The sequence below is a fragment of the Haematobia irritans genome, chromosome 2, assembly GCF_050003625.1.
Source record: "Haematobia irritans isolate KBUSLIRL chromosome 2, ASM5000362v1, whole genome shotgun sequence".
Classification (NCBI taxonomy): Eukaryota; Metazoa; Arthropoda; class Insecta; order Diptera; family Muscidae; genus Haematobia; species Haematobia irritans.
In genome coordinates, this window is record NC_134398.1 from 120,370,010 (window position 1) to 120,393,377 (window position 23,368).

Below are 23,368 nucleotides of genomic sequence, written 5' to 3' on the forward strand. Positions count from 1 at the left end.
CAAAATTTTATTTCTATAGAAAATTTTGTCAAAATTTTATTTCTATAGAACATTTTGTTAAAATTTTATTTCTATAGAAAATTTTGTCAAAATTTTATTCCTATAGAAAATTTTATTTCTATAGAAAATGTTTGTCAAAATCTTAATGCTATCGAAAAATTTGTCATTCGGTTTTTTTTTTTTGTTTAATTATAACCCGTGTGGACTAACTTACAATTGAGAAGGCGGTGTTAAGAAATTTTAAGATACCTTTCCATCGGCAAGTGTTACCGCAACCCAAGTAATTCTTTTGTGGATGACAGTCTTTCGTAGAAGTTTCTATGCAATCCATGGTGGAGGGTACATAAGATTCGGCCTGGCCGAACTTACGGCCGTATATACTTGTTGGTACTGATTTCGAACCAAAGAAGCGGAGAATGGCATTCGTATTAATGTTGTACTTACAACAATATTTTTTCAGTGTTATTGCTGAGCCTTTTATCTTCAGGTCATTGTATTGACCATTTTTCCGGAATAGGATAACAGCTTCTGATTCTTTTGCACAATCATCCCCATAAGTACCGGGATATTCTTTGCAGTTATGACCAGTACTCGATTTTTTACAGTGTACCACTCTAACACCCATAACTCTTGTAAGTTATTATTTGCTGCTCCCATAAAAGCCTTCTTTGGTCAGTGTGAAAAAATATTTTCCATGACCATAGAAACTGAAGACCACATTAGACCAAATTTAGCTAAAGTCGCGTGCTTAACAATGCGTATTAATTAGCCATAACAAACCAAACAAAAGTCCGACAATGGTGACGATATTACCATTAAGTGTCCAACAAAACAAGTGAACGAATTAATTTAAGATATTTTATGTTTGGATTTTCTTTATTTGAGAGTAAATCAACACGAAAGTCTGTAGTTTTTTACTTACTCGTAGACTCGTATTACAAATTACAATGGTTTATTGCGAATGAAACAGAAAAGTAATCTAATAGAGTGAGAGAGAGTGGAAGAAGGGGCAGAAAGGTTGTATGATGGTTAATTGGTATATTTAACGAGAACTTCCTGGGCAAATGTTTAGTTTTATGTTCTGTACTCCCTTGAAATGGAAATTTCCGTCATAGTTTACTTTTGATAAGTATCGATAATTTTAGGCATTATTGATATTTATGGGAAACAATTTTATCCGCATTTTAAGGCATCTTTGACAATTTAAAAATTGCAATGACCAAGGTGGCGACTAGCTAGAAAACGATGAGATAATGGATGGATAACGGGAACCAGAACATATTCAGGGAGTGCTGGTGCTACTCATTCAACAGAAGTATACTACTGAAGTATATGACTATTAATCCTGTTGGCCAGGACTTGCAGAAAGTTTCCTTCTTGTTAACGTCATGTCTGGTGGCCCATCACTAACCACCACAATCATATACTGAGATTGAGCAGGATAAATAGAACGGCCCTTATCTACAAGACCGGGGCGATGAGGACAACGGCCACTGCCGCACTGGAGGTATTGATGGGGATATGTCCACTGGATCTGCATATTAGGAGAACCGCGGAGAGCCTGGACTCTTTAGAGAGCACGGGCTGCAGACACGCTGAACTGATAATGTATGCCGGACGACATATGAGAACGGACTATATGGCGTCACGACATATGTTTGAGAGCGACCTGGAATCAATTATCCCGAGCGTAGAGGACTGGGATGAAAATAGGATACACTTTGGGAATCTCAACATCTACACTGACGGCTCAAAAATGGCCGAGGGTGCAGGCAGCGGAATATACTGCAAGGAGTGGGAACTTAAGGAGTCCTTTAAGTTGGACGAACAATGCAGCATTTTTCAGGCCGAGATATTTGCTATTGCAAAAGCTGCAGAACTTCTATCGATGAGGCCGTTATTTAGATGCGATATCAGCATTTTCATCGATAGTCAGGCAGCTATAAAGGTCCTGAGCAATACGAGCATAAGGTCGAAGGTGGTCAGCCGCTGTCGTTCTCACTGAACAGCATAATCTAACTCTGTGCTGGTTTTCTGGACATTATGGCATAGCTGGGAATGAAGAGGCAGATATACTGGCTAAGAAAGGCGCAGGTGGTACGGAAAACGTCATTTCGGACGTTTTTCCTCCGCTCTCTTTGTTTATTTACAGGATCAATAGCAAATATGAAGACTTATGAAAGAGACGACCAAACTGATGTGGGACGACAATAATATTAGGAACTCTGAAGTCTTGATGTCATTGCAGAGAGAGGATGTGAGGTCTATGATAGGCATCATAACGGGTTAGGTTAGGTTAGGTTAAAGTGGCAGCCCGATTAAGATTCAGGCTCACTTAGACTATTCAGTCCATTGTGATACCACATTAACTAAAAGTACCTATTACATATGGGCACTTCTAGTTTTAACCGTTGAACCCTCTCGATTATTTTCTTCTGTTGAACCAACCAGATTGTTCCAAAAACATTAGCAGACTGCTTAAGTTAACGTTTTCCAGGTCCGCCAGTAATCTGAAGCTATATGCCCCTAAAATTTGCTTACGCCTTACATAACGGGACACAACACCTTGGGAAAACACATGGTAAGGACAGGTCTAGCGAATGATGATATTTGTAGGTGGTGTCTGGACCCCGAGGCTATGGACGATTCTTTTTACTTCCTGTGCCAGTGTCCAGCACTATCTTTCAGAAGAAACAAGATACTGGGCTCTTTTTTCTTTCAGACTATGACCGACTTGCGAGAATGCAGCCTGAGGAATATTCTCGTCTTCATCAAGGCTTCGGGGTGGAGGAACTAGGAGCGTCCGAAGGATATACTATCATACAATAGACTCATTCCGACCGGAAGTAGACGGACACGAGGAGGAAGATGGAAAGAAGTTTGAGGATCGCAATGGACCAACTATGGTATAAGTGGACACAAATCCGCTAGTTCGGATTCGTGTCATCCTCGATAACCTAACCTGACGTCTTCCGTCCACTGCGCTCTGATGTTGACAAGCTAGTAGAGGATATTGCATTTTTGTTTTTTTGTAATAGGTGCCTAAGGAGACAAAGTTGAACATTATATATCTATAGTTGAACATTATATGCTAGTCAACAGTGAAGTGGTCCTGGTAGATGTAGACGATGTAGCGGTTAACAATGGAAAGTTCTATTGATTCAATAATAGCTAGACATTTTAGAAGACTCTGAGAGCCGAGTGTCGACAGCACAGCTCTAATGGGACAACAGAGCAAATTGCAAATGATCGTAATTTTAATATAGATGGATCAAGGCGGCAAAATATGCGATGAAAGCAGGCTCCGGGTTCCTATGTTAACTGATGACAAAACGTGCGAAGTAGCACAAACATGATATTTTTGGTTTTCCTTCCCGACATTAAACGATTAAATTAATTTTTAATTGAAAAGTTTTCAATCACAGAAATTAAATTTTGAATTGAATATATTTTTATATCCTCCACCATACAATGGAGGTTATAGTAACTTTGTCATTCCGTGTCTAACACTTCGAAAATTCATCTGAGATACAAGAAATAAAACCAAAAACACGAAATATTGTGATATATAAACTAAGATTTTATTTTACGTAAAAATACAAAGAAATTGAGAAAATTTGGAGCTGGTATCAGCTAGAAATGCACCCCTAGTAAATGTTTAGTACATAAATTATTAGAAGCTTCGTAGTAGGAATGGAAGCTGCCAAAGGAAAATTTGAATTCACGACGCATTTTCACATACGTTTAGAAGAGCATTAGCAGATTTTTGTTCCGATTGCGATTAATAACCAGCCAAAAGAAGTTCACGGACTTCGAACACTTATTTCCCAGAATTGATGAAAATCACAACAAATAAGCTCATCTATCTACCCGGATGTACCTTTAAGGACCTCTTGCGGAAATGCAATTACCAATGAATTTATTATTACTACATTATTCCTTAATTTTCAATTAGAGACATATTTACTTCCCCATTCTATATTAAGTCATACCGAATAATGAAAACCAGCATGCAGCGATCGCTTAAATCTGATGTCATATAAGGTAAATACCCTTTTTACAATTCACTCATTTATAGATGTTCACTTGTTTTACCTTAATAGAATTGGTCATACCTACTCTCATATATATCTTTCGCCCAGAAGCCAGAATTTAAGCCCGATTTAAATTTTGCACAAGGAGTGTAATTAATAGTGTCGTAAAGTGTGCCGAATTTGGTTGACATCGGTTCAAACAAAACATATATATGAGAGCTATATCAAAGTACTCCGAACTGCCCTCGTATATATATTTTTCTGATTTCAGCAAAATTGGCCACAATACCCACATTTTCCTTGTAAAAACGCCACAGCTAAGTCGAAAACTTGTAAAAATGACTCAAATTTTCTTATACTTCTAATCAGAGAATGAAGCCGACCCATTTTTGTCGGCGGCGGCTGACACTAAAGTTTTACCTCTGGCGGCGGCGGATTGACGGCTAAGCCGATATAAATGTGTCCTTTCGGCGGCGCGCAATCATCAATTATAAAATCAATTTAAAGTTATTCGAATGGTAATGAGATTAGTTGTACAACCAATCTTACAACCAAATTTACATTTAGTTAAAATTTTCTGAGCTAAATATTTACAAAAATGTTATAGCAGTTTGAAATAGATTGATTGTGGATGGAAGGTTCAACATTTTGGCAAAAATACTACAATTATTATTATATTTTTCTGATTTAAATCGATATTTTTGATTAATTGGCGGCTTAATTTGAGTCGAGATGAGTCGACATATTCGGCGGCGGCGTCGACTGGCAAAAAATGGTCGGCGGCGACTGAAATCAGCGGCGCGACTCGGCGGCTTCATTCTCTGCTTCTAATACCTATCTATCGACTGATAAATCATAAATACACTTTTGCAAAGTTGCCTAAAAATTACTTCAGATTTAAATGTTTCCCATATTTTTATACCCTAAACCACATAGTGGTCAGGGTATAATAAGTTTGATCTGCCAAAAAATGTGCCTACCAGAAATATTGATTTTAGACCCCATAAAATATATACCGATCGACTCAGAATCACCTCCTGAGTCGATCTAGCGCTTGGTGTCCGTCCATGTCTTTGTTGTTCACAGGATTCCGGTCGCTATTATTAACCGATTTTTATGAAATTTGGTACGTGGAGTTTTTTGGGCACAAGGACGAATGCTATTGAATTTGGAAGAAATCGAATCAAATTTAGATATAGCTTCCATATATATGTATCGCCCGATTTCGACAAATGGGGTCACGTTGCGCTTTTTTTTTCAAACGGATCGTGGCCAAATTTGGCAAAAGGTAATCTTTTTCATTGCCCTTCAAGTCTGCAAAATTTCATCCAAATCGGTTCAGATTTATATATAGCTCTCATATATATGTATCGCCCGATTTTCCCAAATTTGGCCACAAAACCTTTATTTATCAACTGATCTTACTCAAAGTTGGCAAAATGTAATCTTCTATAGCACTAACTAAATATGTGCAAAAAATCATCGAAATCGGTTCAGATTTAGATATATCTCCCATATATATGTATAGCCCGATTTTCCCAAATTTGGCCATAGAACACTTATTTATTAACCGATCTTACTCAAAGTTGGCTAGATCCAGTCCTCTATAGTACTAACTATATGTGCAACATTTCATCGAAATCGGTTCAAATGTAGATATAGCTCCCATATATGTATCACCCGATTTTGAAAAATTCGCCCCTAATAACCTTATGTTTGACCATATAGGCCTCATTTCTTAAAGATCAGTTAACTCAAATCTTGCACAAGGTAACCTTTTGTGGTAGTAATCAAACCCGCAAAATATTATGCAAATTGGTTCAGATTTAGATATAGCTTCCATATATATGTATCGCTCGATTTTCCCAAATTTGGCCATAGTACTCTTATTTATTAACCAATGTTACTCAAATTTTAAATTTTGATGTACTGGCCGATCGTTTTTATACGTACTTGTAGCTTTTACATAAGAATATTGCTCGATTTTTACAAATCTGGATTTATTACCCACACTAATTGAGCGATTTTCTCTTTTTTAATAATGGGCTCAATATTTGTGGCATACTAACCCCGTAGGTGCAATATCAACCAGTGTTGCTAGAAGTAGGAGAAATTCCCTATATGTAGGTTTTTTCTAATATTTAGCATCTTGTAGGGACGTAGGGCCACAATGTAGGGACATTTTGTAATCATTTTTACATTTTGGTGGCTCTAGAGGAGGAAATTAGAAGGCGGCAAGGCTTGATCTTTAACAATGTGTGGTAACAACAGTTACCACTCGTGCAAAAATAAACTAACAAAATTTGAAGATTACCACAAATCTACCAAACAAATATTTCTATAGAAACTTTTGTCAAAACTTTTTTCCTGTAGAAAATTTTGTCAACATTTTATTTCTATAGAAAATTTTGTCAAAATTGTATTTCTATAGAATTTTTTTTTCAAAATATTATTTCTATAAAAAATTTTTTCAAAATGTTATTTCTATGGAATTTTTTCTCAAAATTTTATTTCTATAGAATTTAATATCAAAATTTTATTTCTATAGAAAAATTTTTTTAAAAAATTAGTTTATAGAAACTTTTTCCAAAATGTTATTTTTTTATTATATTTTTAACAAAAAAAATACTATTTTTGGTAGAATTCTACCAACTGCGGCAAACGTTGTGGTAATACAAATTTATTTTCTAGGTTATATACGTTGCCTTTTCATGTTTTAAGATAATAATGTACCATTTTTGTTTTGTAAAATTTGTTTAAATTTAACGAAAAATATTGTAGGAAAAATTGTTTGGGAATGTATGGGAAAGTAGGGATTTTTTTTTGTCCTTGTAGGGTAAACCGAACATTTGCCCTGGTAACACTGAATATGAGCTATAGTCAGATTGAGACATAGCACCCATAAACATGTACCCCTTAATTTTCTTAAATATGCAACTGCGGTTTATCTCCCATACCTATATGAATGTTACCCCACACAAATGCTTATGATTACTAACGCAGTAAGGGTGGTTTAGGCTATAATATAGTCGGCCCCGCCCTACTTTCTACTTTACTTACTTGTTTTGCTAACATTTTGTTCCATCCCAGGGCATTAGCCGACTTATATTTTAAATCCATAGATTTTGTGGAAGTATAAGAAATGTTGTCCAGATTGAGTCAGGATTGATTGAGTATATGGGAATAAAAACATTTATATAAAGCACCCAACACATTTGACGGAGTTGTTATGGTATCGAAAATATGGATCTACAGAGTGGTGCAGAGTATAATATAGTCGGCTCCGCCCGACTTTATACTTTCCTTACTTGTTTTTATAAAAATTTATTCCACTTTTTTTAAATTAGTGTGTCACTTTTCATTACAAGTGGCACGTTTTGTGCGACTTTTTATAAATTAATGAAAAATTAATACTGGATTGAAAAATTAATTAATGAATAAAAAAGTTTTCGCATCAAAAGAGATACTATTCGTTGTTTTTTTTTTCACTTGTTTTTTAACTGGAACACGCTTAAATACATTCATTTATAACTTCATAATTTATTAGTATTGCCCTCAATTATAGTAATCGCGCCTACTGTCATTATACAATTATAAACCTAAATTCACTTTCACCAAAATATAGCAATAAAAACACACCAAAAAATAATGAAAGAACAACAACAAACCGTTTTGTTTCTTCATACACGTATATAGAATTGCGAAAAAAAGTTGATTTATTAGCACAATGACTGTGGCAGCAGAACTTTTGTTTTTTTTTTTTTTTGTTTTGTGCCACACACAAATATTTTCCATTCAAGACGGACAGACGGACGGACGGACGGACGGAGGATTTGCCCTTTTATGATTTGATGACAACAAACGGGCCTTAATTGTTTCAATTTGACTTCAACTTGAGAGACACGCAAAGTCAGGTGGGTATTTTGGGTAAACATCAAAAGCTAAATAAACAACCAGTCAGAGTATTTATTTAGCAAAAATGTTGTTGGCCCAATTTAAATTTGAATTGTGATGACATCAAGAATTGTTGAAATAAGCAAATGTCATCGTATAAACCGGAAAATATGTAGGTAGACTTCTTCACTAAGGCAACATAAAGTTAGGGCAACAAATCTGCACAGGAAAGAAACTAGAAAGAGAAAAATAGTTTTTGCCCAAACCCTAAAGGCATAATAAGCTTTTCAGCATTTAAGCTAAGTATGACATTGACATTTAGGCATTTACAACAGAGTCAAATACGGTAAAAGAGCAGATTGAAACCTTAAACTGCAAAATTCTTTGGTAGACTATTCAAATCCACAAAAGAACAGACAGTATATCATCTCAAATGTTCTTGGAAATTTTAATGCAAATTTAGAAGAAGGATTAAAAGAACTGGACTATTTAATTTACCTGCAGGGATTTCCTTTATATTGGTTAGCAAAGACCTAATCCAGCAGTTGTATCTATGTGGCAGTCCATTATTTCAAACTCACGCAGAGTGCTGAGTTTATTGATCTACCACAACCGTGGTGAACATCTCTTCCCGATTGACAGACACATTATCTGGGTTTTATGTCCGATTACGAGTGGCGTGTTACATTCACTTCATAAGAACTTATTTGGGGTGATATTTAGAATTTTTTATTAGAAGCAGTTTTCGAAATAAATTTAAAATTTCTGAATTTAAGTTTTAAAGTATTGATGACATTTTTCAAACTCGTTACTACAACCAATTGCACTTACGGCCATTTTCATGTATATCCGTTAGACTTTAACTCCCAGTTAACAGAAAGTAAAATCGAAATATCTTCTTTCCGGTTAACTTTAACTGAAAAATTTTTAGCAGTTAAGTTCCCAACTGGCATATTCCATATATATAGACATGATGACAGACATGTCCATAGTACGGTTTAAAAGTTCGTTAGCTAACGGAGCACTAACGGAGCTTCCTGAAAATGGGGGTTAGAATAATAATTTGTGTTCTAACGAAAAATTTTCCATAAACAGTACGATACTTTTCGATAAAGGTTGAATTACACACCATGCGTCAATCCGTGCGTTGATGGAAGTGTTGATTTTTTTCTGTTTGCGACAGACTATTCCAGCTTTTGATGTCAAAGAGAAGTTACAACTCTTCAATCATCGGACGTATAGTACGCATTGAACGCATGGTATGTAATTCTACCTTCAGAACGAAAATTTTACATAACAATGAAGATCTAATTTCGTTAAAAGAAAGTAACATTTCGTTCTTTTAATGAAACGTTTCTTTGGTTGTACTTTAAATGAAATTATTCGTTCTTTTTACGAAGAAAATTCTTTCGGTGTAGTCTTTTCCTGCATCAATCGTCTCCCTTTGCTCAGTTTAACCTCCAAGCTTTATGCCCATCAAGATTTCCACGACCAATTGCTATATTACTCTTTTTAAGTCGTTTCCGAGAATTTGCTATGTTAGAGACAGGCCATCGTATTTTCCTTTCGATTGCGGCACTGCACTCTGAGGATCTGTAGGTCCAACTCATTCAACTCAGCCTAATTGACGCCTACTGCACAGAAAAAAGTACACGTTTTTATAGCAAGCATGAATTATGCCGTGCTAGAATTTATAAAAATTATACTCCACATTTTGAGACTTCAACAAAGCGTTGTTAAAACCAGGAAAACCCATCAACAAAATTTGGAAGTTCTTCCAAAGGCACAACTTTAAAAGCACTTCCAGAAGATGCACTCCCAATGATGTTCTTTATTTTAACTACCCAGGAAGTTCTTTTAATTCAATTTTTATACCCTCCACCATAGGATGGGGGGTATATTAACTTTGTCATTCCGTTTGTAACACATCGAAATATTGCTCTAAGACCCCATAAAGTATATATATTCTGGGTCGTGGTGAAATTCTGAGTCAATCTGAGCATGTCCGTCTGTTGAAATCACGCTAACTTCCGAACGAAACAAGCTATCGACTTTAAACTTGGCACAAGTAGTTGTTATTGATGTAGGTCGGATGGTATTGCAAATGGGCCATATCGGTCCACTTTTACGTATAGCCCCCATATAAACGGACCCCCAAATTTGGCTTGCGAATCCTCTAAGAGAAGCAAATTTCATTCGATCCGGCTGAAATTTGGTACATGCTGTTAGTGTATGGTCTCTAACAACCATGCAAAAATTGGTCCACATCGGTCCATAATTATATATAGCCCCCATATAAACCGATCACCAGATTTGACCTCCGGAGCCTCTTGGAAGACCAAAATTCATCTGATTCAGTTCAAATGTGGTACGTGGTGTTAATATATGGCCTCAAACACCCATGCAAATATTGATCGAAATCGGTCCATAATTATATATAGGCCCCATATAAACCTATCCCCAGATTTGACCTCCGGAGCCCCTTGGAAGAGCAAAATTCATCCGATTCAGTTGAAATTTGGTACGTGATGTTAGTATATTGTACCCAACAACCATGCAGGAATTGGTTCATATCAGTCCATAATTATATATAGCTCCCATATAAACCGATCCCCAGATTTGACTTCCGGCGCCTTGTGGAGAAGCAAAATTCATCCGATCTGCTTGAAATTTGGTACGTGGTGGTATTTAACAACCATGCCAAAAGTGGTCCATATCAGTCCATAATCATATATAGCCCCCATATAAACCGATCCCGAGATTTGGTTTTGGAGCCTCTTGGTACATTGTGCTAGTATATGGCCATTAACAATCATGCCTAACTAGGTCCATATCGGTCTATAGTTATCTATAGCCCTCAGATAAATCGATCCCCAATCACACAAAAATTGGTCCATATCAAGTTCATAATTGTATATAGCCGTAAGTATATACGGCCGTAAGTTCGGCCAGGCCGAATCTTGTGTACCCTCCACCATGGATTGCATAGAAACTTCTACGAAAGTCTGTCATCCACAATCGAATTAAATGGGTTGTGGTATCTTAAAACTTCTTAACATCGTTTTCTAAATTGTGAGTTAGTCCATACGTGGTATATATTAGACAAAAAAAAGGATGTATAGGTAAATCTACAAATAATTACGAATCAATATGGACTTTTGCACGGGATCGGTTTATTTGGGGGCTATATATGATTATGGACTGATATGGACCACTTTTGGCATGGTTGTTAAATATCATGTACAAACATCACGTACCAAATTTCAACCGAATCGGATGAAATTTTCTTCTCTTAGAGGCTTCGCAAGCCAAATCGGGGGATCGGTTTATATGGGGGCTATATATAATTATTGACTGATATGGACCAATTTTTGCATAGTTGGTAGAAACCATATACTAACACCATGTACCAAATTTCAGCCGGATCGGAAGAAAATTTTCTTCTCTTAGAGGCTTCGCAAGCCAAATCTGGGGATCGGTTTATATGGGGGCTATATATAATATAGGGCTATATATAATTATGGACCGATGTGGATCAATTTTTGCATGGTTATTAGAGATCATATACTAACACCTTGTACCAAATTTCAGCCGGATCGGATGTAATTTGCTTCTCTTAGAGGGCCTGCAAGCCAAATTTGGGGGTCCGTTTATATGGGGGCTATACGTAAAAGTGGACCGATATGGCCCATTTTCAATACCATCCGACCTACATCAATAACAACTACTTGTGCCAAGTTTCAAGTCGATAGCTTGTTTCGTTCGGAAGTTAGCGTGATTTCAACAGACGGACGGACGGACGGACGGACATGCTCAGATCGACTCAGAATTTCACCACGACCCAGAATATATATACTTTATGGGGTCTTAGAGCAATATTTCGATGTGTTACAAACGGAATGACAAAGTTAATATACCCCCCATCCTATGGTGGAGGGTATAAAAATTAACCAAAGATAAACTGAAACGATAGCTTTCGATTGGAACTAAAACCTTTTGACAAAAATCTTCCGAATCGCAGTAATGTTGCATATACAAAGCAGAGAGAAAAGTGATCAATGTGGCCAAATGGAAAAAGACGGGGTTCCAGATTTATATGTGAAGGATAGATCTTTTAGTGCTCTATCCGATGGTAAAAAGGGATACAGCTAAATGTGTTTGGGAGTCTCAATATATGGCTCCATGAAATAACTCCCCAAAATGCAAAATAAAATATGTTCCCAAAATTGCAGACTTATTTCATAATGAATCGGAAGATTTCTGGCAAAATGTTTTTTTTTCTTTGTTTAAAATTTGGCTTTTCTATCTCTTCCCGTTTGGCCAATTTATGCCAATTTCTATGGATTATATTGCAAAAAAAATTTATTCGCATATAACTTATTTTTTCTCATATAGGTGGCGCTGAAACGAAATTTCATATACGGATTTATTTTCCCATACATGAAATACTCCCAATCTTCAATTCATCGGTGTAACAATTACATCCTTTTGACATTCACAAGTCGTCCAGGGTCGTCGCCCTGGCGTCAGGAACTTACAATCAGTGGTTATTTTTATATCGGACTGCTGCAATGGTCTCTCCTTTTATGGCTTTCATTTTGTCTGTCTATAGTTCGGTATATTACCATTCACCCATCGTCTTGAATCTTTATATCGCTTAGGCAGACACGCTACCGTTCAGTATCGCTATAGGCCCCAAGTCCACTACCGTTCGAAAGCTCTAGTTGACTTCGAGCTAATTGCTCCAGTTATACCAAGAGAAAATAGAGTTCAAAACAAGTATATACGGCCGTAAGTTCGGCCAGGCCGAAGCTTATGTACCCTCCACCATGGGTTGCGTAGAAACTTCTTCTAAACACTGCCATCCACAATCGAATTACTTGAGTTGCGGTAACGCTTGCCGATGGCAAGGTATTTAAGAAACCACCTAACACCGTCTTCTAAATTGTAAGGAAGTCCATACGTGGTATATATTGAATTAAAAAAGATCGATTAAATACGTATATAATTCAGTTTGACAAAATTTTCTATAGAAATTAAATTTTAACAAAATTTTCTATAGAAATAAAATTTAAACTAAATTTTCTATAGAAATAAAATGTTGGCAAAGTTTTCTATAGAAATAAAATTTTGGTTGATTATTTTTGGCTCGAGTGGCAACCATGATTATGAACCGATATGGACCAATTTTTGTGTGATTGGGGATCGGCTATATAACTATAGACCGATATGGACCAATTTTGGTATGGTTGTTAGCGGCCATATACTAACACCACTTTCCAAATTTGAACCGGATCGGCTGAATTTTGCTCCTCCAAGAGGCTCGAGTTGTAAGTCCTCTCAAATTTCAATTTAATCTTGGAAGTTGCATAGTGCGAAAAGGACGGACTTATCGTAACAATTCGCCGCTCCATTGTTTTTGATTTTGAATAGAGAGGGGCTGTCGTCGTGCCCGAATTCTTAATCAAGATATCTGAAACGATTTCTGCGAATAGAAAAGAAAGCAAGGAAATTTGGATTTCCTAAGCATTTGACTGTTTATAGCTAATATAGAAATGATGGATGCTGTCCTATTGAAGTGCCACAAACCTCTAAATGCTTTGCAATTTTCTAGATTTTATAACAAAGTCTTGTTTCTTTGTTTAGGGAATATTGCCATTGTCATGTAAACAATTATCTCAAACACATAACCTACGTTGGGTTGTAATATATTATGAAATTTCCTCTTTGCCGTTTCCATATTTATTTTCTTTCTGTTACGAGTATTGTATCATAGCTCTTTTGCAATTGTGCCGTTTTTATTATTTTTCCTTTCTCAGTTGATATTGTTTTTCTTCTGTTTCAAAACATATGCCTCCTTGTTCTTAGTGCTTTGTGATTCCCATTACGTTCTATGTAATCATTGTGATATCGTGCCTTAACTAGATTACCTATATTTGTATCTACCTTGTTCCATATTCATGAACATGCCGTGGAATGGAAAATGAATTGAAAATTAAAAAAATAACAGAACATTGACTACGAATTTGCAATACACTTCAGAGAATAGGAGAAAACATCCAATACTGGGTGATCTTTAAAAGGAATAAAGCAAAGCGAAAGACATAGGACGATTAGAACGACATTTTAGACGAACGAAATTGTCTTTTGACGCTAAAAAAATTTTTTTTTTTTAAGCAAATTTAAAAGATTACAGATAATCTTTGAAGCTCTGAAAGAAAATAATGTCTAAAATTGAATTCCAGGAAAGTATTTTGTCTTTGGGTGGGTGCTTTGAGCTTTGGGATAAAACTCCAAAAGAAAGTAATTTCCCGCGATACAACGATCGTCGTTAAATGAGAGTGCATCTAAAACAACAGCCACCGTGGTGCAATGGTTAGCATGCCCGCCTTGCATACACAAGGTCGTGGGTTCGATTCCTGCTTCGACCGAACACCAAAAAGTTTTTTTTTCAGAATTTCTGAGGGTTTCAAAGCTTCTCTAAGTGGTTTCACTGGAATGTGGAACGCCGTTCGGACTCGACTATAAAAAGGAGGTCCCTTGTCATTGAGCTTAACATGGAATCGGACAGCACTCAGTGATAAGAGAGAAGTTCATCAATGTGGTATCACAATGGACTGAATAGTCTAAGTGAGCCTGATACATCGGGGTGCCACCTAACCTAACCTAAAACAATAAAGTATTTGGAAAACGGTTGTAGCAAACTTTGTTATTTTGTTACAGATTTTTGTATCTCTTGGAAGAGTTATCGCCACAAAACTTAGTTTATTATAATTTTTTGTCGCAAATAAAAATCTTTTTATTCTACTACTACGGTCGATTTATATCAAATGCTGGTCGTTTTTCGGGGAATGAATACGACGAAAAACTTTGGACTTGTCTTTATTAATTTTCCTGTAAAAACGTCAACGCTTATCACAAAACTAATAGACTTGTCTTCCAAACAAATTTTGTTACGAAAAAAAAAACAAAACGAATGAAAAAAAGAGGAAGCACGCTCAAAATAAACCCAGCCAACTGCACTCAAATCGATGTTTTGACGGTGGCAAAGGAAAAGAGATATGTTTGTACGAATTTATTTCGGCATAAGCTGGCTATCGTGTAAACCTTTTTTCGGAAGGTTTAATTGTGGTTCACTTTTGGGTTTAATGAACTGCCTGAATTTATTCTGATAATTTGTTGATAGTTTTGCTGCAAGTAGAGGATGCTGATGAGGAATGTGGTAATTCCGAAACGTGCGTCCATCCAACCCTCTTGCAGTCTATAGGGCTTTACCCAAATAAATTTGACAAACATTCTTTTCCTCTGCTCGTTAAGCTGAAATCAAAAACAACAACAATGTAAACCTCGCACTGTAAACCTCACAGCACACATTCTTCGCACCTCTCAAAAAGTTAGTTGTTCTGACTCACACGTGAGAAAACTTTTTGGAATTTCTGATCGAAAAATGTAAACAGCTGATTTTTTCTGCAATACATTTTTCAGACAGGAACCATATTTTGCATGAGAATGTGGAAAAAACAATCCATACAAATATACTCCAGTCAGAAGAATTTTTCGTTCAAATTTTATATAGTTGTATAAAATTTTATTTCGCGCATATTCAACTGATTTTGCTGAATAAAATGTGTAAAATATATAAAATAACATATTAAAGTTACGAAATATGTTATTTATTTGTGTTAAAAATCTTCTAACTTTGCAAACGATAGCTGTGCATTTGGCCCACACACAAAAAAAGGTTCGTGTACATTTTTCGGGTCTGTAACGGTGTAAAGTGTAGTTTAGAACACCTCTTAAGTGTAGAACCTCACGAAAGCGATACATGTGTGTACCAGAACAGGCACCATAAGGACTTAAAATTTCAAGGCACAAGAACTTAAAATTTCAAAGACAACTGGCCTGTTCATGAAACTTAAAATCGTCCCGAGGCGAATCTTTCGTCTAGAGTGAAAATAAAATAACTTTAGATATATTTGCTATAAATCCTCGAACTTTGTTATGGACTCATCCTTTATAATTTACTATCGAACACCGAAACAATTGTGATTCGACAGACTCAAGTTCTCGGGATATCAACGAGTGATTTTTGACGTTTCATTCATCTCGAGGCGAACGAAAACTCCATGAACAGCATTATTTCTCTCAAAATCGGCAAAGTATTTAGGAGTTGTCCTAGACTCCAGACTAAACTGGCTAGACTAAAGAAGACTTACTCGGCACCGTATGCGCGCCAAAAGCTGGGCTTTCACTGGCTGTTGACAGCAGTTATAAGACCTGTAGCTACCTATGGATGTCATTTCTGGTGGACGATTACGAACCATCAGAATCATATACAGAAGTTCAACAGAATAAACAGGACGGTCCTTATTTGCATGACTGTTGCAATGAAAACAGCGGCCACCGCAGCTCTAGAGGTACTGATGGGAGTCTAATCACTTGATCGGCATATCAGGAAAACAGCGGAGGTGATACTCATGAGGCTGAAGAGCGTGGACTCGCTCGGAAACGCGGAATGCAGACACACGAAACTCGTTGCTTCAGTTGGGCGAGATATTAGAACAGACTTTATGGCGACTCAGCATGTATATGAGGGCCAGTTGAGATCGATTATACCAAGTATATAGGAGTGGAAAGAGGGACGCATACAATTTCGAGACTGAATATTTATGCGGATGGTTCGAAAATGGAGAAAGGCACTGCGAGCAAACCAAACTGATATGGGACGACTAGAACCGTAAGAACTCTCATTTTCTGATGGCGACACATAGAGATAATTTTAGACTATTGATAGGCATCAAACAGGACACAACACATTGGAAAACACATGGTAAGGATTAGCTTAATGACTGACGATATTTGTAGATAATGCCTGGGCTCAGAAGACTCCTACCATTTTCTGTGCAAGTGCCCAGCATTATCCTTAAAAAGAAAAAAGATACTGGGCTCCTTTTTAGTTTTATTTATGCTCGAATGATTGATGAACTTAAAGAAAATCAACTACAGCACAATGGATCAATATGGTCTAAGTGGGAACCGATCCTTCTTGCTATTGGCAGGTTTCATCCTCTATAACCTAACCTAACCTATACTCCGCTATAAGGATCCGTACAAATAGGTTCTAGTTCAACTAGAGTCAGTAAGGTAGATTGTAGTCTTGCTAACGTTGCGGCAATCAAAGGCCGCTTTCACTACACATAAATGCAATCAGAATCAATCACGGGCTACTACTTTACAATGAAAGTAAAAGTTTCGTAAAAGTAACAAAATTTTCCTGTAAAAGTGACCCATAGATACAATGAAACTTTTTTCTTCGAAGAATTTTATATACACTGAAAGGAAAAGTTTCGTAAAAGTAACAAAATTTTCCTGTAAAAGTGACCCATGTTTAGGTTAGGTTAGATGGCAGCCCGATGTATCAGGCTCACTTAGACTATTCAGTCCATTGTGGTACCACATTGGTGAACTTCTCTCTTATCACTGAGTGCTGCCCGATTCCATGTTAAGCTCAATGACAAGGGACCTCCTTTCTATGGCCGAGTCCACATTGCAGTTGCGGCGGTCCACATTGCAGTTAAACCACTCAGAGAAGCTTTGAAACCCTCAGAAATGTCACCAGCATTACTGAGGTGCGATAATCCACCGGTGCAAAACTTTTTGGTGTTCGGTCGAAGCAGGAATCGAACCCACGACCTTGTGTATGCAAGGCGGGCATGCTAACCATTGCATAAATGGCTCAATTTTAATGTAATTTTCTGAGTATGTATCTCACCGTCTATTTACCCTCTACCAATCCGGTCCAATATCAATAATTGACCGCAATATGTTTAGCGACTGTTTAACAAAATGCAAAATGATATACACAAATATGCGATTGAAGCGATTGTTACCAATTCAAAACCTATGCCACGTTATCGACTTCCCACCAATAGCTCTTGCTCTTGCTCTATTCCCCTCAGGCTTATCCCGTTTTATTTGTTTCTTATTTCGACAAGAATAATATTTCATGCATTTTCCTTCATTTTGTTTCTTTTTGAGACTTTGAGCTCAAAGTGTTTGGGTGGTAATAAGTGGAGCCTGGGAGGGTGTTAAATAATTTCACATGAACATAAAACAATAAACAATTTATGATTTGTTAATGTACAGTTCCTTCTTGTGTTCATTTTTATCAGATTTCCACTTTAAATATTGCAATGAATAATTTCTTCGCTTAACAACTTCTTTTGATGAGATGTTGTTATAAAATTAGTGTTAATGTAAAACAGTCCAATAATAACTGTGGGAGGAACATGAATTACACACCTTGTTAATTATTCTTCCTTTGCCGTCATGGGAAGAATGATGAGATTTGATGGTTTCTATAGGACAGACCTTCTTTATGCTAAAGGCCTTCGAAAAATTGTAGGGAGATGTATTAGAAGAGGAATTCTAGTTTATTTGAAATTTGCAATATAGTTTTCTTACATGCCATAATGTTCTTTGCTATGAGTCTGTATGGAATATTAAATTGCGTAGCTATTTCATTAAGAGATTCCTAGAGAATCCTAAAAAACGCAGAGTAGATGGCCCTCGCATCAAATTAAGCTTAAGTCCAACGGAGAAGTAGTTGATGAAACTAACATCTAAGAGAAATTAGAGATCATTGAAAACAAGGGGCAGTGTACACTTTGATTGGAATGTACTGAAGAGCCTAAGGCCTCGATTATTTATGATCACAGGTATATTATGACATCCAATTGGTCTATCTGTACATGCAAAAAAATAATTCTTTCCTGCCAAATGAAATTTTAGACAAACAAATATCGTTTCCCATTTGATTTTCACTTTAAAGAAGTTCACATGGAAGAAAAGTATATACTTTTTGTGATAAACGTTTATTCTTTTACAGGATGTGAAAACAATTTCATAATGACTAACACATTTGTTTTTTTATATTTATTTTTATTGCCATTTATTTAAGCAATTCAAAGCCTTTACAGGGCCACTTTAACGAATTACAATGTACTACTCTAATTTATAATTTACTCTATATTTATTTATCTAATTTAATCTTTCTTCATATCTTTCTGACTAGCACGAGATTTTTTAGTTCTTTGCACTGTTTTCTGTAATAACAAGTAAGGAAAGTCTAAAGTCGGGCGGGGCCGACTATATTATACCCTGCACCACTTTGTAGACCTAAATTTTCGATACCATATCACATCCGTCAAATGTGTTGGGGGCTATATATAAAGATTTGTCCCAAATACATACATTTAAATATCACTCGATCTGGACAGAATTTGATAGACTTCTACAAAATCTATAGACTCAAAATTTAAGTCGGCTAATGCACTAGGGTTGGAACACAATGTTAGTAAAAAAATGTGGGAAACATTTAAATCTGAAGCAATTTTATGGAAACTTCGCAAAATTTTATTTATGGTTTATCGCTCGATATATATGTATTAGAAGTTTAGGAAAATTAGAGTCATTTTTACAACTTTTCGACTAGGCAGTGGCGATTTAACAAGGAAAATGTTGGTATTTTGACCAGTTTTGTCGAAATCAGAAAAATATATACATATATGGGAGCTATATCTAAATCTGAACCGATTTCAACCAAATTTGGCACGCATAGCTACAATGCTAATTCTACTCCCTGTGCAAAATTTCAACTAAATCGGAGTTAAAAATTGGCCTCTGTGGTCATATGAGTGTAAATCGGGCGAAAGCTATATATGGGAGATATATCTAAATCTGAACCGATTTCAACCAAATTTGGCACGCATAGCTACAATGCTAATTCTACTCCCTGTGCAAAATTTCAACTAAATCGGAGTTAAAAATTGGCCTCTGTGGTCATATGAGTCTAAATCGGGCGAAAGCTATATATGGGAGCTATATCTAAATCTGAACCAATTTCAATAAAATTTGGCACACATGACTACACTACTAATTATACTCATAGTGCAAAATTGCAACCAAATTGGGGTAAAACTCTGGCTTCTGGGACCGTATTAGTCCATATCGGGCGAAAGATATATATGGGAGTATTATCTAAATCTGAACCGATTTCAATAAAATTTGGCACACTTAACTATAGTACTAATTGTTCTTCTTGTGCACAATTTTGAACAAATTAGGGTAAAACTCTGGCTTCTGGGGCCATATAAGTCCATATCGGGCGAAATATATATATGGGAGCTATATCTAAATCTGAACCGATTTCTTCCAAAATCAATAGGGTTCTATTCTGAGCCAAAACACATACTTGTGCCAAAGTCGATTGGACTAAAACTGCGACCTAAGCTTTGATTACAAAAATGTGTCCACGGACAGACGGACATGGATATATCGACTCAGGAGCCCACCCTGAGCATTTTTGCCAAAGACACCATGCGTCTATCTCGTCTCCTTCTGGGTGTTGCAAACATATGCACTAACTTATAATACCCTGTTCCACAGTGTGGCGCAGGGTATAAAAACAATGTAGAATAAATTATTTGATTTTAATTTAACCTTTCGCCTGAACGGAGAATCTAACCGCGGACCACACAGTTTGTAAGCCAACACACTATCCACTGGGCTACATATGTGTTATGGTCATCAACAGACAATTATCGCTATAGCCATCAACGCACAAGCAACGCAAATACTTATATTTATATAGCATGGTTTTGGGCGCCCACGAGCCGATGTAAAGAAACCTTATTTAAGAGAAACATACATTTATTTGGCCACCATGGAACAATGGTTAGCATGAGTCATTGAAACACGTTTTCTAAACGTTTTTTTTATCTGTACAGATAAAAATCTGTTCAGTCGAAAATAAAAATGCAGTTTACCTTAAAATCCTTTTAGATTTATACGCTTACCTGCAAAGAGAAAAAATAAATTTATTAAAAGTTAATAAGAGCAAATCACAAATTTAAGATAAAGAACAAGTACGCTGGATAAATGGCTTTAAGAATTTAACTTCTTTTAAATTAAATTAATTTCATTTATTTTATTTTTATTCAGTTTAGTTAAATTATTTGATTCGATATTTTGATTCAACTTTATTTTCTTCAATCATATAATTATAAATGTGTTATAAAGGGTGGGTAAATTGTAAGGGCCGATGTTGAATGTGAACCGAATTTTATTTCACATTTCTCTATTTCAGACTTACTTAATTTGAACCATGGAGAGATACACAATCCAACAACGTGTTAAATGGTTCCAAGAAATGGCAACAGCGGATGATCAATTTTCGAAGAAAATCATCTTCAGTGATGAGGCACATTTTCACCTCAGTGGATTCGTCAATAAACAGAATTGCCGCATTTGGGCGAATGAGAATCCAAGAGTGATTGTCGAAAAAACAATGCACCCACAAAGAGTGACTGTTTGGTGCGGTTTATGGGCTGGAGGCATCATCGGGCCGTATTTTTTCCAAAATGAGGCCGGTCAGGCAGTTACTGTGAATGGTGTTCGCTATCGTGAGATGATAACGAACTTTTTATGGTCCGAATCGGAAGATATGGATGTGGACGGTATGTGGTTTCAGCAGGACGGTGCCACTTGCCACACAGCTAACGAAACAATGGCTCTTTTGCGCAACAAATTCAATGGCCGTGTTATCTCACGTAATGGCGATGTCAATTGGCCGCCAAGATCATGTGATTTGACACCGTTGTACTTTTTTCTTTGGGGTTATTTGAAAGAAAAGGTGTACGTCGATAAGCCAGCAACAATTTAAGAGCTAAAGGATGAGATAATTCGGCACATTATCGGCATAGAACCTCCATTATGCCTCAGCGTCATCGAAAATTTGGATCATCGGATGAAGCTGTGCCACCGAGGTCGCGGCGCCCATTTGGCCGATATTTTGTTCCATACATAATTGAGTAATACCAATATATCATAATAAAATATAATTACAATAATTTCGTAAATAGTTTGTGTTTTATTCAAAATCAACATCGGCCCTTAAAATTTTAACCACCCTTTACCTTCCATCGTTGTATGCACCCACACAAGGAATATGATCACCTCAAACATGTTTCAAGAGCAAAATGTTGTTTTTGGATGGTGACCATGTAACATTTCTACCGCAACCATGTTCTCTTCTAGGAAATTATGTATTTGTTTTCGAAAAGCATTTTATGTTTGGCGTGAAAACAACCTTTTTGCGATAAACATGTTACGTGGTCACCATTTAAAATTAACATTTTGCTCTTGAAACATGGTTGAGGTGATCATATTCCTACTCTGCGTGTGGTGATAATAAGTTTGTCATTTCTTTTGTAACACATTGAAATATCGATTTCCGACTATATAAAGTATATATATTCTTGATCAGGGAGAAATTCTAAGACGATATAACCATGTCTGTCTGTTGTAATCACGCTACAGGCTTCAATAATGGCAATATCAAGTTCGAAGATGTCCATAAACAAGTGTTCCGAGGAGGGGGGAATCGGTCAATGTTTTGGATCTCCCAATTTGACTTCTTGTGATTCTAGACACCACAATTCTTATCCGATATGCTTGAAATTGGAAATCTAGTGTTGTTTTAGTTCTGTAAATAGGAGGAGTGCAAAATATGGTGTGAATCAGTCCAAGTTTTGATATAGCACCCTTATAGACCGGTTTCTCGATTTGACCAATTTTTATTTGATTTTCCTGGAAATCAAAATTTTTGTCTATCGGTTGATATATATGTTATTGGGAGACTATTTGTCATCAAATCCACCTGATTCATGGTGGTGGATATTTAAGATTCGGCCCGGCCGAATCAGACAATACAGGAATTATATTCATACCATAACCTCATTCCATAGCTTTCATTTCCAGTACACAGAAAAAAAAAATATCACCAAAATATTTCCAACTAACAAACGAAAAGAAGAAAAACTAAATAATTAATTTAGTAATTCAGTTGGAAAAATTAACAAAATTGGAAAGATCTTACAAATTGTTGAAATTTGAAGTCAGCGAGATCGGTGCAATTTCAAAATCGATTTTATACTTCTACTGAATTCAAGACTCTATTTACGCATTGTTATATCCGCGTTCATAGAGGCCCCTCTGTATATGTTAAATGTATTCAGATCTCTTACATATTCCGGGTAATAAGTGTGAAGTGTAGTTTGTCTTCGTTATAGTCAATTTAAGCAAACAAATTTTATCGAAATTTTACATCTTTAACAATGGCCAATGCTTTGATAGTACTCTTACAACAGTTGGAGGGAAAAAATAAAATCAAAATTTCCAAACAAATGTGTAAAAATATTTTTGGGAAAATAAACTTTTCCTCCATATTCATCTTCAAAAACGGGGCAACATAACAAACACCATCGTCATCATTACCATCACCTACAAGTGGTATGCAAATAAATTTATGAAAACTATGTAAATTTCTTTACTTGTTTGTTATTTAGTTGGTTATTTTGAATTTTCCTCTACTCGAGTGA

The 23,368-nt window shown here is 36.2% G+C and overlaps 1 protein-coding gene across 4 annotated transcripts in view; it reads right to left on the reverse strand.

Annotated features, from left to right (window-relative positions):
- The window catches only part of Wdr62 (WD repeat domain 62), a 613,801-nt gene that overhangs the window by 347,144 nt on the left and 243,289 nt on the right, over positions 1–23,368 (reverse strand). The window contains exon 1 of one of the 4 annotated variants that reach the window (XM_075296004.1): positions 8,427–8,564. The exons of the other annotated variants lie outside the window; for them this stretch is intronic. The gene's annotated coding sequence lies outside the window, so the exon portion shown is untranslated. Of the gene's footprint in view, positions 1–8,426; positions 8,565–23,368 lie in introns of those variants that run through there. 4 annotated transcript variants of the gene reach the window in all.